We start from the raw sequence: 4,073 nt of genomic DNA, 5'->3' as shown, positions 1-4,073 counted from the left end.
TGGATTGCAAATGGCAGACATTAATGTAGCGTAGTGTTCGTTAATTAAAGAGAATGTAATCATTCCAATAATCCATGAATATTGGAATGAATAATGTCAGCCAATCAAAATCAAGTATGGGGAGACGTTATTATTTTCATTGTAGAAGAAGGGAAGGTAAATGCTGTGTGTAATAGATCAATTATATAGGAAGTGGTCTTAAATTAATCCCCTGTGAGTATAATACACGGTGTAAGTGGATGAAGGCGGTAATACTTGGCGAATAAGGGGAATTAAATGAGAACTACTCCTCTCTAGATTATGATGATGATGGCGCTCCTCGTATTTAATCTAATGTTTTAATATTACGAATTAATGTGTCTAAAATGTCCTTCTATAGTTAAATTAGTTAATGACAAATAACGTAAACATAAATTTGTTTGTGCAATCTGATGTTTTAAATCTACGGTGTTTTAGTCCATGGGAAAACTGCGCCTCTCTTATTATATATATATATATATATATATATATATATATATATATATATATATATATATATATATATATTAGGGATTGTATTAGGTGGGCATTCTTTTAAAAACAAATACATATACGCATGCATATATATATAGAGAGAGAGAGAGAGAAAGAGGTTTGTGTTTACTATAACCTTTTTATACAAATATTACGCAAGTATAAATCATGTAGAATATCTGCATGAATATAATTACATGTAATAGTTAACTTAAGATGATTTTTCTAATAAGAAAACCAGAGAAACAAATAATGAATTACTTAAAATGAATATTAAAAAGAATATGCAAATTAGATCTTTTGCAGATGAATGCAATTCCACGACCCATATATAACAAAGTTGTATTATCTTTTAAAATAAATAAAAAAAGGATTTTTAATATGAATATCATTACACAAAACTCAAATTTATAGGAGTATAGATATGTAACTAGGAAAAAGTTTTAAACTCCAAATTCATATTAGATCAGTCCATAAAGAAATAAAAAGGTTTAAAGCTCCAAATGGAAATTAGATCAGTCCATAAGGATTTGTGGCGTAATGGTTAGAGTATTTTGAACATCAATTGTAAAAGTGATCTTCTCCTTCAGGTTGAAGCTTTAATTCTCAGCTGTTCCGAAGTTCTTAGGTCCTCTGTCCAACCATGGCTGGCGGGTCGGGAGCATAATGCCCGCGTGAAGTAAATAAAGGGTTCCGTTCGAAATTCCGTCCAATTGCAGAGTTCGACAGAAACATTCCCGAGTTCGACAAGATACACATGAAAAAGGTCAGTTACATCGACGAAAACGTTGTGAAAATGATTCTCAAGATGAGAACAATAGTTTGATGAAAGCAAATAATACAAATAACCAATGTTCACGTCAATCAAATCAGAAACGAAATTTGTGTTAATCTCTATAAACAGATTATTCCATTGAATTTTTTTGTTATAATCGATAACATGTTTGTTTAAAAGTTCATACAATTTTTTTTTTTTTAATATTATGTATTGGAATGAACTCACTATTTGTTAGTTTTAAACGTTATACTTATTGGTATTTATTGAATCAGTTAAGATATTGAATTGGGATAGAATTTATTATATAATCCATTACTATTTATTAAATAATTTAGAAAAAGTTATGGAATATCTCCTTACATAAGATAGATTATTCTATTGAGAATTTTTTGTTATAATCGATAACATGTTTGTTTAAAAGTTCATACAATCTTTTTTTTTTGTTATATTATATATTAGAATAAACTCACTTTCATTCGTTTGTTTTAAACGTTATACTTATTAGTATTTATTGAATGAGTGAAAATGTGGAATTGTTTTAGTGTTTATTATATAATCCATTACTATTTATTACATAATCTATTAAAATTTATGGAATAACTCCTAAGGAAAGATAGTTTTAGAAAAGTCATTAATACCATTTTACTGTCATCCTTATAATATTTTACTACAATTGGAATTCTTAAAACGCATAATATTACTTATTGTTTTTCAGAAAACTTACATTTAATAAATATCTAATATCAACCTGGAAGTTTTGTTTGCAAATAATTATATCAAACTCTTTATATATATATATATATGAATCAGATAATAATGTGTCCTCCTTTTCCTAAAACGTGTGTAAAACATTAGCTTTTCCTACAACCTGTACAAAAACATCAAAATTTGTTAATCTACAACTTATTTTGGTTTAAATTAATTTCCAAAGATTTTGAAACATTTTGTTAAAAATAAAATTATAACAAATCAAATTGAAAACAGATTTCTTTTGGTTTCCTAACATTAATGAAATCACAACACAAAAAAACGTAAAAGTAACGTTTCAGATGGGCTATATTTATTTTGGTTTTAAAAACTGCACAATTACATTAAAATATATTCAATAAAATACATTTGATTTCAAAGAGAATTTCCGAAAACCTACAAAATTAATTGTAAATATTTACATTTTTACAAATTCATAAAATGATTGGAAACCGTTTTTTTAATCGATGTTTAAAAATGCGAAAACTGTACATTTTGTAATATTTTTATCAACAAAACTTCTATTTATTCACAGGTCCATGGAGGAACAACAAAGGCTTTTTTAAAAAAAATATATATACGCAATAAAATGGTGTCTTCATTTTTTTTTTTTTACGGGAAAAACTATTTTCTGAACAAGTAATTTTACAAAAAATACAAATAAACCCTCGATAGAAATTTACGATTCAGAGGTGTATACCTCACGATTTTTAAAACATTCAGAAAAAATATTTTGAAAATATGCAAAAGCCAAGAAACACTGGACTGAATAATTTTTCATGTAAAATATGTAATTTCTCATTTTTAAAGCAATCCCATTTGATAATGCATAAGATGACACATGCAGTTGAGAAACGTTTTGTTTGTCAAGTTTGTAATTCTGCATTTGCCAGACAGGATACATTAACGGCACACATACGGACACACACGGATGAAAAACCTTATTTTTGTGACGAGTGTAACACTGCATTTCAACATAGATCAAAATTACAAAGGCACATACGGACACACACTGGCGAAAAACCTTTTACTTGTGGAGTGTGTCGCACTGCATTTTCACAGAACTCACATTTACAATCCCACATGCGGACACACACTGGTGAAAAACCTTTTACTTGTAGAGTGTGTCGCACTGCATTTTCACAGAACTGCAATTTACAATCCCACATGCGGACACACACTGGTGAAAAACCTTTTACTTGTGGAGTGTGTCGCACTGAATTTTCACAGAACTCCAATTTACAATCCCACATGCGGACACACACTGGTGAAAAACCTTTTACTTGTGGAGTGTGTCACACTGCGTTTTCACATAAATCCAGTTTACGAAACCACATGCGGAGACACACGAGTTAAAAACTTTTTGTTTGTGACGAGTGTCACACTGCATTTTCACACCACACATCGTTACAAAACCACATACGAAAACACACGGGAGAAAAAGCTTTTGTTTGTAGAGTGTGTGGTTCAGCTTTTTCAATACAATCAAGTTTTAAAAGGCACATGAAGAGACACGTTGGTGATACACGTTTACAAATAATTTAAACACTCGCATACAGATTAACATTGGACATGGTTTTATGGCATAATACAAATAATGTAGCAACCCTAGTTTAAGTCCAAATATCAATATACCAAACTTTCATGGACGACATCAACTGGGCCCATGAAAACAATTTCCAAACTAACCTGGTTAAAAATGTGCAAGAGAAAGTATTTCATACAAGAGGACGGTTAGAATAAGCTGAAATATTTTAGTTGGAATCTCTAAAAATAGGTTAATGTCTGCATCCGAATAGATGCATTATCTCCAGCAATATATATATAAATTAATTTAAACACGACATAACCTTTAATGAACAAACATTTACTTATTAATTTGTCTCTTAGTTATATTTATATAAATGCCCGAATACTCTTCTATATAATCTGAAATATTTCCACGGGCAGGCGAGCATTTTAAATAAATCTGTTTAACATTTTTATAAACATGCTATAAAAATTTGAGTTTTGTTTTTCAGAATTATTGCACAAT

At 29.2% G+C, this 4,073-nt stretch overlaps 1 long non-coding RNA gene across 1 annotated transcript in view; it reads left to right on the top strand.

Moving 5' to 3' along the window:
* The window catches only part of LOC145270751 (uncharacterized), a 28,009-nt gene extending 25,124 nt beyond the window's left edge, over positions 1-2,885 (top strand). Inside the window, exon 2 of the long non-coding RNA XR_013865547.1 lies at positions 2,574-2,885. This is a non-coding gene — a long non-coding RNA (uncharacterized LOC145270751). The remainder of the gene's footprint in view (positions 1-2,573) is intronic.
* The last annotated feature ends 1,188 nt before the right edge of the window (positions 2,886-4,073 follow it).

This window comes from Euprymna scolopes, chromosome 46, assembly GCF_053919585.1.
Source record: "Euprymna scolopes isolate OS-2025 chromosome 46, ASM5391958v1, whole genome shotgun sequence".
NCBI lineage: Eukaryota > Metazoa > Mollusca > Cephalopoda > Sepiida > Sepiolidae > Euprymna > Euprymna scolopes.
This window is presented reverse-complemented; position numbering and strand designations above follow the sequence as displayed.